At 31.2% G+C, this 15,992-nt stretch overlaps 1 long non-coding RNA gene across 1 annotated transcript; it reads right to left on the bottom strand.

The window, feature by feature from the left end:
• Positions 1-939: 939 nt before the first annotated feature.
• LOC143058711 (uncharacterized) lies at positions 940-6,079 on the bottom strand. Its single transcript, XR_012973203.1, has 4 exons — positions 5,872-6,079; positions 5,011-5,082; positions 4,355-4,519; positions 940-1,269 (listed from the first exon to the last, which is right to left on the bottom strand). It is a non-coding gene; the product is annotated as an uncharacterized LOC143058711 (long non-coding RNA).
• Positions 6,080-15,992: the final 9,913 nt, after the last annotated feature.

The raw sequence follows: 15,992 nt of genomic DNA on the forward strand, positions 1-15,992 counted from the left end.
ATGTACACCTTACAGTGCTTCCATACACCGAATATACTAGACCTATTGCTTATAGTATCTGAGATGTGGACTTGACCACCAAAACTTAACCTTGTTCACTGATCCATGAAATGAGGTCAAGTGAAAACTGTCTGACGGGCATTAGGACCTTGCAAGCTAAGCACATACCAAATATAGTTATCCTTTTACTTATGATAAGAGAGAATTTCACATTACAAAAAATATTAACTTTTTTCAAGTAGTCACTGAACCATGAAAATGAGGTCAAGGACATTGGACATGTGACTGACGGAAACTTTGTAACACGAAGCATTTATATACAAAGTATGAAGCATCCAGGTCTTCCACCTTCTAAAATATAAAGCTTTTAAGAAGTTAGCATACACAGCCGCCGCCAGATCACTATCCCTATGTCAAGCTTTCTGCAACAAAAGTCGCACGCTTGACAAAAACCTGGAAGCTACATGGAGCTTGAATATCTCATATGGTAATATATGCCATAATTATTTTAACATCAAATTCATGACAAAAATGAATGTCATTGTAGTAAAAGCAGTTGTAATACTGCATTTTTTTATGCATAAAATCTACTATTTAATCAAAAGTGTTTATAATGTATCCATTTTGAGATCGGGTTAACCCTGTTTACACAATAATAATTCATTTGCGAGATAATTTCATTACTGTTTTCTTTTTGTTGATAGCAGATCTTTATTTGTTGGGCTATAAATATATTCACACTTTTTGATGAATGGCCAATTGAAACTATTCTGTTTTGGAAAATTGTAATCAACTTTAGTCTTGTGGTTTTTTGTTGTTGTTGGGATGCTGTCCAATGAACCTATACCCCAAATCTCCTTGTATTCATATGTTTATATATTTGGAAAGAAGTTAAATCAGATTTAACTGTATCATTTGGCTAAAACTGAGATAAAAATATTCTTTATATCTATTTTAATTATTAACAACAATACATGTATGTTCATGATTAATTTATGAAGACATACAAATTTTTGAAAACAACAATCAATAAAACGAAAAAAAATATTTAAAAAATGCACACAAATTTTCATGAGCAGCTAGTATGCACTTAAATTCACTCATTGAAACATGAATAATCCTTGTTTGAGAGTGCATTAGTCTTGTGTAAAAGTTATTTTTAAGTGTGAGTCTATTCCATTTATTTATACATGTAGAATCTCTGCAGGCTTTCAATGCTTCTCATGTAACTTGATAAACTTCCAATGATTAGGTTGACATAATTGTGATCTGAAAATATATAAACATTTTTTTTATAACTTTGTAACTTCTGGTAGGTAAGGGATGTATATGGTATGCCATTGTTTGTCCATCCATCCTTTAAAATCATTATGGCAACACTTTGTTCAATATCTCAAAGTAGTAGGGGCTAACTAAAAAAGGTTTTTATTTGGCCCAGATATTACTGCTAATTTAACAGTTATCCTAAATATTTCAAAATTTGTCCAAACTAGACTAAGGTACACCATATTCAGAAAATAATGGGGTTTTTTTTACAACTAAAGAGTTACCATGGCAATAAACTTAGACCAAATTTGTAAAATTTCTTAATTTTCTTTGTTTTTTGTCAAATAAAATTATATTTTAGACTGTAATGTGCCCATCCAAGAAAAAAATTATATTTAGTGAGATTATGTCAATAGTTATAATAAAGGTTTTCTTAAATTATTTTGTTGTTTTGGAATCTGCATAAATTCTATATTTGTCCTCGTCTTCATGATGTAATTGTGACCTTATCAGACAACCAGATGCTCCGCAGGGCGCAGCTTTATACGACCGCAGAGGTTGAACCCTGAACGGTTGGGGCAAGTATGGACACAACATTCAAGCTGGATTCAGCTCTAAATTTGGATTGTGATTAGATAGTTGACACAGCATAGGTTTCTGACACAGAATGAATGTGGTCTAATGAACTTAAAATATTTTTTTTGCCTTTGAGTAATTCACTATGCTGTTGAATATTAATCCTCTCAAAAAAATGTTTGAAGAAATTTTCTTTTTATTTATGAAATCTGAAATGAGAAAAATTTAACCCCCCCCCCCTTTTTTTTTCACATCCCCCTTTCCCTTTTTCCAAAACTGATCTCAATTCAAATTTCTAATAATGGAGTTTGCAACAATAACTACTCATTTAAATACATCATAAAATATTAAAATGTAAAATAAAGTGCTTGTTATCACTGAATGGTAAAGATTGTTTTAATTTATCAGTTGGTAGTAAAAGTGAATATACATTGTATATTGTATAAAACAATGATTTAAGTTGATTCAACTACTATTCTGGACAAAGAAAGATAACTCCAATTGAAATATCTATTATATATATTGTATAAAACAATGATTTAAGTTGATTCAACTACTATTCTGGACAAAGAAAGATAACTCCAATTGAAATTGCAATTAGATATTTCTTGCTATTGCCCAATACTGTGCAATTGAAAATTTTTGCTATTGCACAATACTGTGCAATTGAAGATTTCTTGCTATTGCGCAATACTGTGCAATTGAAAATTTCTTGCTATTGCACAATACTGTGCAATTGAAGATTTCTTGCTATTGCTGAATACTGTACATTTTTAGATTCAGCATATCAAAGAACCCCAAGGATTCAATTTTTGTTAAATCAAACTAAGTTTAATTTTGGACCCTTTGGACCTTAATGTAGACCAATTTGAAAACGGGACCAAAAATTAAGAATCTACATACACAGTTAGATTCGGCATATCAAAGAACCCCAATTATTCAATTTTTGATGAAATCAAACAAAGTTTATTTTGAACCCTTTGGGCCCCTTATTCCTAAACTGTTGGGACCAAAACTCCCAAAATCAAACCCAACCTTCCTTTTATGGTCATAAACCTTGTGTTTAAATTTCATAGATTTCTATTTACTTATACTAAAGTTATTGTGCGAAAACCAAGAATAATGCTTATTTGGGCTCTTTTTTGGCCCCTAATTCCTAAACTGTTGGAACCAAAACTCCCAAAATCAATCCCAACCTTCCTTTTGTGGTCATAAACCTTGTGTCAAAATTTCATAGATTTCTATTTACTTAAACTAAAGTTATAGTGCGAAAACCAAGAAAATGCTTATTTGGGCCCTTTTTGGCCCCTAATTCCTAAAATGTTGGGACCAAAACTCCCAAAATCAATCCCTACTTTCCTTTTGTGATCATAAACCTTGTGTTAAAATTTCATAGATTTCTATTCACTTTTACTAAAGTTAGAGTGCGAAAACTAAAAGTATTCGGACGACGACGCCAACGTGATGCCAATATACGACCAAAAATTTTTTAATTTTTGCGGTCGTTTAAAAAATGTTATGTTTTTAATTCATGTTTCTTAAATTTATGCAATTCCAAACATAATGGGGCTTTTTGGAATAGTTTATATTCTTGGACAAAAAATAGTCCTTTAATGCCCTTCTCCTTTGCTTTGAACAATTTCTCATGAAATTTTAACACAAAATTTAGATTGAGTTCCCTTTATAAATAATTTTTTGGAGTCTCTTTCAAAAGTTGCAGGACCTATCAGATTTAGGGTATTTTTCACATCTATTAAGCTTGAGTGTGCTTAGAGTAAATAATCTAGATCTATACTAAGTGTCTTTCAGTTGTTTGTATGTAATAGTACCTGACCATGCCCCCTTTTTCTTGGTTTTATTTATTTCTACTTGTATCCATCTCATGATGAGTTCTTTTTCAACTGAATTTTATAGTTTGTTTTTATTTTGTACTCTTACACCACTGTCCCAGGTAAGGGGAGGGTTGGGTCCCAGCGAACATGTTTAACCCGATACATTATGTATGTCTGTGTCTGTCCCAAATCAGGAGCCTTTAATTCAGTGGTTGTTGTTTGATGTGTCACATATTTGTTTTTTGTTCATTATTTTGTACATACATGTATGATAAATTAGGCCAAATTTCTAGTTTTAATTGTTTCACATTTGTCATTTCAGTGTATTTTATAGCTCTCTGAGTGGTATGGGCTTTACTCATTGTTTAAGACTGTACTATGACCTACTATAGGCTACAGTTGTTAACTTCTGTCATTTGGTCTCTTGTTGGAAGAGTTTTCTCATTGGCAATCATACAATATTCACAGTTTATAGCATAAACCATGTAGTTGTATCCACAATTTGATCATATAATTTATATCACCATATAGGAAATATTAGAAATTTAAAAAAAAAAAACGTTTGTGAGTATTTGCTTCAATATATAATTTGGTCCGGTATTTACTCAAATATATCTAGTAAAAAAAAAATTTTGTAAACAAACCAATTTATAACTTTCATATACAGAAGACATACTTACGTTGTATCAGTTGATTTATACTGAAGCTACATGTACATGTACACTGTATATGTAAATTTTCTCAAATTTTCATTCTGTTAGATTTCAAGTTAACAATAACTGTTAAAATCTCCAAGGAAACAAAGAAATCAATAACTGTGTTCGAAGTTCTTCTGGTTGAGGGAGCTGAAAGTAATAATGAAATAATAAAATGAGTATAACTAAAAATAAATTGTTGAAATGCAAGGACCTGCATTATTTAACATATAAAAAGTTTGAAAAATAGGGGGAGGGAAGTATTATTGACAATAAAAAACTGAATGCAACCTTTTTTATAATTCTTTCACAGGCATCAATCTGTATCATCCTACTATACTAATTAAAGAAAGATATTGAGTGTTTAAGTGTCACCTACATTTGTAACTATAAAAAAGATTTGTCTACATTAATCAATTTCATAAAATATGGCTTCAAATCAAAATCAGTTTTCATGTTAACATTTTAAACATTGTTATTGAGCATTAATTTTACTCATGATTTACAAACATTTTTTTTTAGAACAATGTAAGTTGTCATTTTATTCCATGCAAGGCAGGATAATTAAATAGTATTTTTTTTATAAATTGATAAAGTAATTAATCCATGCAAATAAAAATATTTAAAAAAAAAACCAATACCTATTATAATCTTTTTGTTTTATTCATTCTGATTCAATCTTAACACTGTACTGTTATCTTTTTTGTCACCATCTGTAAGATAAAAATAAAAACATTAGAATTGATTACTGGCGTCTTAGAATTATAGTCAAAAGTGTTTTTTATTGCAGGAATAAAAGGTTTATTAAGAGTACATGTACATTGTATATATAAGGGCTAAGGCCAAATAAAATACTGTGTGTGTTTCCTATTACATCTTTGAAAATAAATGGTAGGTAGGTAGGGAATTTATGTAATTCAACATTTTTTTTTTTACATTGAGTCTAAGGGAGAGATATTCTGACTTAACAGTGCTTATTGAAAAATTAAAAAAAAACTTGAAGGTAGGCAGCTATTTCCAAGCTTAAAACATATAGGGTTTAGTACAGAGGGAAATAGGAAACACACATATTTATTTATTTGGCCTAAATGTGGTTCTTAAAGGGTAAATAGAATACAGAATAATTGGACCAAAATTATAAAGATTTTACTTTTTTTTTTTTTTTTTGGGGGGGGGGGGGGTTAATTATTATTATATTGTATAGACTATAAATTGACTGGATAATAATTCAATAAAATATAGTAATATCGAAATGGAAATGCTCCCATCCAGAATATTGTAAATGAATACATACATGACCATGGTGACATATATATAATTCAACTTCACAGACGAGAAGATCATATTTTATGTTTCTTCATTGACGAAGATTTTTTTTATATGGCATAATGCAACAAAGTCGATCGAGTTTTCATGCCAGAATTGAATTCTTCGACCAAACGATCAAAATTTGCAAATTTTTCATTTTGTAAAATTATTTGGATTGAGTGCATTTTACTTACGGTTAGTGTTTTTATTCATATATACTGGTAAAGTTAATAACAATTATCCTCATTCATCAATGTTCAGCCATATTTGCTTCAGTAGCAACAAAAGGTCAATCCGGGTCAAACCGCTTGAAGAGCGCGTAACGAAAAAAGCCGAAGGCAGTGATTAGTGTAGAGTAGTATTCGGGCCCGTATGCGGATCGGAACTGGAACTGCCGGGGAGTTTGGGGTTCAAATTGACGCAAGAGGCTTTGTGGTACGGACTTACTACTAATACATGTCTTTGTCTCAAAATAACTCGGAAGCGTCAAATAACAGTTGGGATCGTCTCGGGGGGGGGGGGGGTCTTCTTTTTCTGTCTTTTTTTTTTTAAACTATATTTTTAATAGCGTACACTTTTTTTCATTATTCTCTTTCTTTCACTATTCTTTATTCCTTTTTTTCTTTGACCCTTATTTTCTATTCTGTTAATTCAAATCCATACCCTCTTATGTGGACTTTCGGAGGTTTATTTTTTAGTTCTGGTATTATGTGATAAGTCAATTTCATGCAGTTTCATGAAATAATGGTTTTATGCATTTCAGCCAAGATTGTGCATGAAATTTTAATAAACAATTTAACACTACACGTTATGTGAATTTGATTAAAACCGATGAACATGAATTTGACAGCTCGTGCCCCTTTAACAGGTAAAATTCAATTTATAAATTCTGATTTACTGCCATTCAACACCAAATTACTAACTTGCTGTATATTGATACATGTGATTGTATATTGTCAATACCTCAACATCGTGAATACGCCATGTGAGGTGTTGGCTATATTTGATCATGTTTGAACGGGGTCACCGGTTGCGACTTCGAAACAGAGAAAAAAAAAATCTAGGTAAAAAAGTGTAGAATTTTGTTGTTTAAAATTTATAAAAGTTGTACATTCCTAAAAAAAAAGTACTTAATTCCGTTCAACTGATAGCATGTTGGTTCGATACGAAAATAGGAGAAAAAGCATCCGGAAAATTTGTGATCAGTAATTATCATTCGAATATATATGAAGAGCAATGGGTATAAAAAAAACTTCTTTTTTTTTACTTTTGACAGCATAAACCCCAGTTATTAGCAAACACAAATTAAGAAACAAAATCGTTTACAATCAAATTTAATTGAAGGAAAAAGGGGGGGGGGGGGGGGGGGTATTAACAAATTTTACTATACGCTCACATACTTCTTAAAAGATTACCATATGCAAGGATTTGTATAGTTATACAAATCCTTGTCATATGTAAGCTGTCTATAGAAACAAAATATGTATTATATATGAATTGTTATTTTCTCTGTAGCTATGTACTAGTTTATGAGAATAAAATCATTCATTCATTCATTCGATAATGTTATAATTATTTCAGGAGTTTTGAAAAAAAGAATATATATATACAGTTCAATTTTCGACGTCTACTGTTACAAAAAAATTGTGTTTTTTTTTATATAGATTTGGTACTTCAGTTTCGACTCAAAATTTCTTTTTGAACTGTTAGATGGCAAACTATTTAGGAGAAGATTCGTAAATCTTCAACTTTAATACCAATTTAACTTAATACATATTTTTTGAAATCAATATTTTTTTTCTTAAAAAATATTACAACAACAAAATATTAAGAATAATAAATGACGTTTTTATCATTAATATCATATAAAAACTATTTAAAAATTCACATCCATGTATTATATCTATGCATTTTAATAGTCTCTTATAATTCTGTATAGAATGGCTCTCATTTTATCTAGTGTTATTTTACAATGTATAAAGATTGATTGTACTTGTTGAGAGATGAGACTTTAATAAAACATTGAATTGATTGAATTGAATTGAGCTATCACATAGCCCGGATATATAAAGTCGGTCCCAAACCGATACCGGTGATAACACCAAATCGTCCATCATAAAAATCGCAATTTTTATTGAAATTATTTTATTTTTTTACATTTTTCTTCAGGAATTGTAATATTTTTATGCTTTTAAGGGAAATTAAGGTCCTTTGTGCTGTTATCAAACTTTTTTAGGATCCTTAGTGCTCCTATGTGTTCCTTTGTGTACAAAGGAGGTCCTTTGCGGTGTTTTTAGAGACCGTATTTCTAAACGTTTCAATGCGGTACGTCTAAACACCACCTAGGCCGCCGTTGTGCACTAAGCTCCAGGAAGTGCACTATTAGCCCATGATGGACCAGTCAAATAAGCACCAAGGTCATTCAGTACGATACAGATTTGAATAAAGACCATATATTTAAATTTTGGTGTAAATAATTATATTCAGAAATAAAAGAGAAATTAACATTTTATATAACACGCGCCGATTTTGTGTAATGTGTCCATTCAAAAAGGACCAGTCAAATAAGCACCAAGGTCATTCAGTACGATACAGATTTAAATAAAGAGCATATATTTAAATTTTGGTGTAAATATATTCAGGAATAAAAGAGTAATTAACATTTTATATGACACGCGCCGATTTTGTGTAATGTGTCCAGTTGTCCTATGATATCGTTGATTGAATCCAATGAAGCTTGACGAATTTATAAACACTGCACTAAGGATATGTACCAAAGGTTAAATATGCACCAAGATCATTAATCAAGATAAATTCTTATTTTAAAAAAATATGTTAAAAGTTGGTTCGATGATATAAAGAGATTTAAAAGTTATTAACATTTTTAACGTGACACGCGCACTACTTGTGTAATGTCTAATCACCTTGTTAATTGATCCAATCAATTCTGAGGGATTATCTTTTAACTAGTAAATTATTTTCTTTGTTCCTAATTAGAAATGATAAAAGGGCTGTTGATTTTTCTTTGATGCCTTGTTAGAAAAAAAATATTTTGAAAAAGTGTTAGTTTGCGCTTTTCGAAATAAAAGATTTGCGGAAATAATAGTAAAAACAATAGAAATTGGCTTTTACTCAAAGCGGACTATATTGTAGTCTATTTCTTTCTTTTTATTCTTCCCCTTTTACTGTTTCAATTACTTTCACGAATAGATACAAATTATAATACAGACTTATTTCAAATATAAGAGTTAAAATGCGGCGTCCTTGGGGTTCAGTGCAACCCATTTTCAACAAGTATGACAGACCGCTTGAAATTCTGATAGAGCTAATTATTATTAAATTTATATTTCATATAAATAGATAGTTATGGTATGATTGCCAATGAGACAACTATCCACCACTGTCCAGAGATGGAATGACCAGAGACATGTGTATATATGTCTCTGGAATGACGAAGATAAAAGCAAATAAAGGTCGCGTAATACAACCTTAAACGATGAGAAAACGCATACCGTTAAGTCAACTTTATTTTTCAGATTTAGCCAAAAAGTTTAAATCAAAATTAAATAGTAGAAGAAATAGTTTTTTATATGCTTGATTAATAGTTATGTTTTTACAGAACTGAAATATTTAAGGTCATGTAGTTATATGGTTGTACAGAACGGAAATGTTTTAGAGACATGATAAATATATATATATATAGTAATAATTTAGTTTAATTTCTACAGTCTCTCATAATTCTTTGTAGGATGGCACTTGTATTTTAATTTATAAAATTGCTGTTTTATTCAATGTTTATATTATAATGATTATATTACAAGTGGAGAGACTTTAATAAAATATTTATGTGTATCTTTTAAAGAGATATTGTCATAAAATGCTCTAGGTAATTTCTGTATATGTAGGTATAGTTAAAACATCATTGTTTGACACCACCGTCTCGTTCTGTCGTATAATAAAAGACAGCTTAAAAACTGGACAGATGTGATGTCACACGATTTCCCCCATTCGGTACTTCTTATTTGGATAGTGCACAATACTTATTTAAAAGTCAAAATAACCTATCAAAAAATACACACAAAAACAGAAAGAAATACAAAGTCTTGTTTTAAATCCTACAAAAACAAAATGCACACATAAACAAAATATATAACACGATAAACAAATAGGTGTAATTATATATAAGCCGTGTAATTGTTATGTTTCTTTATTTCTTCATGGATCAGTGATTTTAATACCTGGTTAATTACTGGCACGTGCCGTCGGACAAAACCTTTGATGACAGAAAAAATCAAATTACGACGTAACTACAATTTTTAATGACTAAAAAATTCAGATACATTATCTTCATGAAAAACTACGTCCGATGGTATGTTTTATTCATTCATAGCACCATCCAATCATGCGCTTAGTGCAGTTTCATGAGCTTAGTGCACCAAGGCGGCCTAGGTGGTGTTTAGACGCTCCCGTTTTAATGATATTACTTGAATTGGAAATTTTCCAACTATGAGAAGATTTTTTATATTTCAAAACGTCTTCATTTATTAAATACGAAAGAGAAAATTTTTTTAGCATATTCATATATTTTTATAATTTTTTCATGAAGCATGACTGGAAGGGGTCCCCACTTATCAAAATTCTGGATCAACCACTGCTTAGTTCTAGTTATCTAAGGTCCTAGTGTGAAATAAAGCCAATGGGAATTGGTCTTTTCAAACACATCTACATACATGTATACGTTTTCTCATGGGTTGGTTCATACCCGTAGCCAGGGTGGGTTCGGACGAACCGAAACCCCTTGAAAACAAATAAGCACTGTTAAAGTCAACGTTCTGTTCGAATTGTGACTGTTAAAGTCGAGTTCGTGAGTCCAAATAACACCCCCCCCCCCCTGAAAATTTCTGGGTACGTACGGGCCTGTGGTTCATGCAATATTGAAATTATGTTTACTCAATGCGCAGTTACTGAAGTTTATATTTGCCACTATTCTTTTTTATTCATATAAATGATTTTTTGATTTTTTTTCTTCGAAAAACTTGTGGTGTTGAAATAGGGAATGGACACAGATACCTAAGCAATTTAACAAAAGAAATTTTGTGTAATGTCATCAATCTGTATTACACGTAGACAGGATGTTCTCTAGAAAACTATACGTTATACACACCCGAGAATACACGCACTGTCGTAATGGAAAATTACTGTAAGTTATATAATTACCTGTAATCAGCTTTGCAACAAATCAGTTGACCGACCATGTCATTAGAGTTCAAACAGACTTTCCTCAAATTAAAATGGAATATTGATTTTATCTTTAAAATTTTAAACTTTAAAAAGTACACTTTGACAAAATTATGCAATAGAAATGAAATCGTATTTTAACAAAGATTAAGGTATAATTTTACAACGATCCTAAAAAAATATCCTAACAAACGTCGAATCAAAGTCATCAAACAATATGAACCTACGCAGTTTTATATTATAAGACTGACATACGCCAGTTTGCTAACTCAGTGTGCTGGGCCAGGGTGTGGGTGAGGTGCTGGAACTTGATATGTACATGTATCATTAAGTTACAGTTCTGTTAGGATTTGACTGCATTTTTACAGGGACTTTCTATTCTTACTGTGAATAGTTAGTATAGACTGTTCCTGGCTTAGAATGGTTCTCTGCTCAGCAACTGGCGCGTATTTAGCATTTGATTCAAATATCTTGTAGCAGTAAAAAAAAAACACAAATTAATGTACCTAGCAGCTTGATTCAGGAGCACAGTCTGTATTAATCGCCCGGGATTAATCGTAAATAACTCCACGATTTATGTGTAAGTTTACTCTGCTAATCGATTTTCAAGTATTTCAGATTTATATTTATTCGTGAGGCCCTCTTCATTATTTATATTCACTTAAAGCACAGTCGACTGAAGATTTAATAATTATAGCGAAAAATATATCGACAAATGGGGGAAATAAAATTTTTAGTAGTATTATGATTAAATCTACAGGCGACTGTGGTCAAATTAAGAGGTTCTCTGTTTCTTGAAAATCTTATCTGATTCAGGATCAATTCATCGGTTACACTCCCCTATCACGAGTGATTCTTTGTTTTTGCTGACATTCTAAAAAAGGTATTGTGTAAGTGTTGACTCAATTTTCATGATTAATAACAGATATCGACTCGTTCCCCGGACTACTGCAAAAACAATAATTCATTTCACTGATTTAGATGGAAGGTAAACGGACAGAAAGTCACAGGACAGAAAGTCACAGGACAAAAAGTCACAGGACATAAAGTCACAAATTTGATAGGTCTAGCTAGGACAAAAAGTCACAGGACAAAAAGTCAGAAACAATTTTTGACAATTGTTTGAATATAAATGAAAAAGATTTTGAAATATTTTCTTTTAATTACATATATTCTTTTTTAATTTAAGGAATTATTGCTCATAAACTTTGATAAATGAAAATGTATAAGATTTTAATCATGCAAAGGATATATTTATTGGCAAATTGAAGCCATTTAAGTACCTCTTTGACATTTTGTTTTCAAAACAATTATTTGATCGATATTGATATTTATTGAATACATTTTAATTACAAAGTTGCTTCATGTAAAAAACTTCAAGAAAAATACAAAAAAAAGAGTGTTTTCTTGTTCAAAGAAAAATAATCCCAAAACTGAATTGTGACTTTTTGTCTGTAACTTTTTGACTGTGACCTTTTGTCCTGTGACTTTCTGTCCTACATTCAGATTGAATAGGGGTTTGGTTGCCCAGTCTCCCGAGACTAGTATCTGAGACTAATATCTCAGTGATGAGCTTTATGTATTATGTATTGTGCTTGTCATATATGTATGTCGGATAAAAGCTCTACAGAGCTTATGTTGTATTGTTATATATGAATAACTGACTTTAAATAAATCTATTTTGCTAGCCCCTAACAAATAACAAGTAAGAATTAGGTTACTTATTTTTGTAATACAAACAATTATGACGTCTTGCATGGCTTTTTTTCACCATGACGGCGTCCCAGAAAAAAGTTGAAATAGCCATGCAAGACGTCATTATCATTTGGACTAATATTATGGCACATATTGTCATACCACAGGGATTTGTGTCAATTTATCTGGTTTTCTATCCTCACGAACCCCAAAAAACTAGTGATAAAGTGTTAACTTACTTCTTAATTAAAGCCTAATATTTAGAAGGCAGAAGACCTGGACCATTCATACTTTTTATATATATATACATGCCTTAAGTTATGGGGTTGGAACCCACCTTTTTTTGGGACTATCAATGCATTTGAATGGGGACATGTGGTTGGAACCCCCCCTTTTTAAAATGACTGGATCCACCTCGATTGTCATGATTATAATGCATGAGTAATAGGATTCCTCAGAGACTATAAACAATTTGTCTACTATATTTACTTTTAATTATTGTATGGAATGATTGTAAGTTATGCATGTCCAACTGGCAAGTTTTATTTGACCTTGACCTCATTTTCATGGTTCAGTGGTTATTGTTAAGTTTTTGTGTTTTGGTCGGGTTTTATAATATATTGTATGCAACATGTCAAGTATATTTGTAGTATACAAATTATTAGGGATGTACATGTTAGGGGTCATCCATAATTGTCAACCATTTTCCAAAGTGTACAAAACGTACACTTGGGGGGAGGGGGTTAAAAAATCAACATTTTTACCGTACGCTTTTTTTTTTATTTCCAGAATTTATTTCGTTTCCGTAGGGAAGGTCGATGTATAAAATCGAGAATTGGCTTGGGTGTGTTTCTCTTCTTATTTCTTCTTTATTATTTTCACTTGATGATATTTATTTCGATATCATAATTCCTCAATCCGGATTGAACGATTAAAAGATCAAATCATATGAAAACTAAATCTTTCAAAAATGTAAACTTGTAAAAAAATTTAAATAAAAGTTTGCAAGCATTTCTCAGTACCCCCGATTGTCAATTTCACCTGCTTTATTATAGATCCTTATCGTTTCACTCTGTTTAATAAACAAAACTGATGGAAACACTAAATTCTTTGAATGTTTAAATGATTTTGACAAGACGGCATTTTGTGAAAAGATTTTAAACTGGTCCTTCGATTAATTACCTTGTAATGTATTCCAAAACAGTAAACCAGTAAACCGAAAGTAAACTTATTTTTCTTAGTATAAGCCTTCTTTAATTAGGAGCACCTCAATATGAAGTTTAACCTTAACCTTCAAAATTATCCAATACATGTACACGTTTATACAGTATATGTACATAAACTATAATAGTGCCATGAATGGCATATTTACAGGGACCTTTTAAATAGAAATATAGGCGGAAAATTAAAAAACTTAAATTTAATGTTTTAAAACATTACACTTTTATTGATTGCTGTCTTGAGCTCTGATTCCATCAACAACAGTACTGTCAGTCCATACTTTACCAATGCAATATAACCATGCATTTCCCTTTCTTTGATTCTTAGCATAGTTGATGTGCCCTTTTGTTAATCTTTTGCATGTTCTACGTGCCCTTTTTCATTGGAGTTCCCACTGTGTGATAGGGGAAACACTAATCTTTAAACTCTTTACTCTAACAAAACACAAGCATCACAGATAGATGTCATCAAATAAAACAGTCAGTTATGTTTTAGTTTATTTTCAAAGCAAATTTCTATATTAAGCTAAAATATAATAAACAGGATCTTCTTTTTATTAAGAATGATTGATTCCTCTCTTGAAATCTGAAAATGGTTGATGTACACTTTTTGAGGGAGGGTGGGGGGTCTGAAAAAGTGTACGTTTTGTACACTTTGGAAAATGGTTGACAATTATGGATGACCCCTTAGTCTGGCATGTTTTAGTCAATCGTGACCTCATTTTTATGGTTCATTGCTTAATGTTACCTTTTTGTTATTTTGGCCAGTTTTTCTATTTTCTTATTTTCAAATTAACAAAAGGTCAACTAGGTGCATATGTCTGACTGAGAAGTTTCATCTTACTTTATTTTCGTATGATTCGACAACTCTCCACAAGAGACCAAATGAAACAGAAATTAACAACTCAAGGTCAGCGTACAGCCTTCAACAATGAACAAGGCCATACTGCATAGTCAGCTATAAAAAGTTCAGAAATGACAATGTGAAACAATTCAAATGAGAAAACTAACAACCTAATTTATGTAAAAAAAATATGGAAAAACATATATGTTACATATAAACAAACGACAATCACTGAATTATAGGCTCCTGACTTGGTACATATATATATTTATACATAACGAATGTGGCAGGGTATAAGGAACTATGAAAATGTTTAGTTTTTATACGACCGCAAAAATTTTAATTTTTCGTCGTATATTGCTATCACGTTGGCGTCGTCGTCGTCCTGCGTCGTCGTCTTGCGTCGTCCGAATACTTTTAGTTTTCGCACTCTAACTTTACTAAAAGTGAATAGAAATCTATGAAATTTTAACACAAGGTTTATAACCACAAAAGGAAGGTTGGGATTGATTTTGGGAGTTTTGGTCCCAAAATTTTAGGAATTAGGGGCCAAAAAAGGCCCAAATAAGCATTTTCTTGGTTTTCGCACTATAACTTAAGTTAAAGTAAATAGAAATCTATGAAATTTTGACACAAGGTTTATGACCACAAAAGGAAGGTTGGGATTGATTTTGGGAGTTTTAGTTCAAACAGTTTAGGAATTAGGGCCCAAAAAAGGGCCCAAATAAGCATTATTCTTGGTTTTCGCACAATAACTTTAGTATAAGTAAATAGAAATCAATGAAATTTAAACACAAGGTTTATAACCACAAAAGGAAGGTTGGGATTGATTTTGGGAGTTGAGGTCTGAACAGTTTAGGAATTAGGGGCCAAAAAGGGGCCCAAGTAAGCATTATTCTTGGTTTTCGCACCATAACTTTAGTATAAGTAAATAGAAATCTTTGAAATTTAAACACAAGGTTTATGACCATATAAGGAAGGTTGGGTTTGATTTTGGGAGTTTTGGTCCCAACAGGTTTTTAGGAATAAGGGGCCCAAAGGGTCCAAAATTGAACTTTGTTTGATTTCATCAAAAATTGAATAATTGGGGTTCTTTGATATGCCGAATCTAACTGTGTATGTAGATTCTTAATTTTTGGTCCCATTTTCAAATTGGTCTACATTAAGGTCCAAAGGGTCCAAAATTAAATTTAGTTTGATTTTAACAAAAATTGAATCCTTGGGTTTCTTTGATATGCTGAATCTAAAAATGTACTTAGATTTTTGATTATGGGCCCAGTTTTCAAGTTGGTCCAAATCGGGGTCCAAAATTAAACTT

Source organism: Mytilus galloprovincialis, chromosome 14 (assembly GCF_965363235.1).
Source record: "Mytilus galloprovincialis chromosome 14, xbMytGall1.hap1.1, whole genome shotgun sequence".
Taxonomy (NCBI): domain Eukaryota; kingdom Metazoa; phylum Mollusca; class Bivalvia; order Mytilida; family Mytilidae; genus Mytilus; species Mytilus galloprovincialis.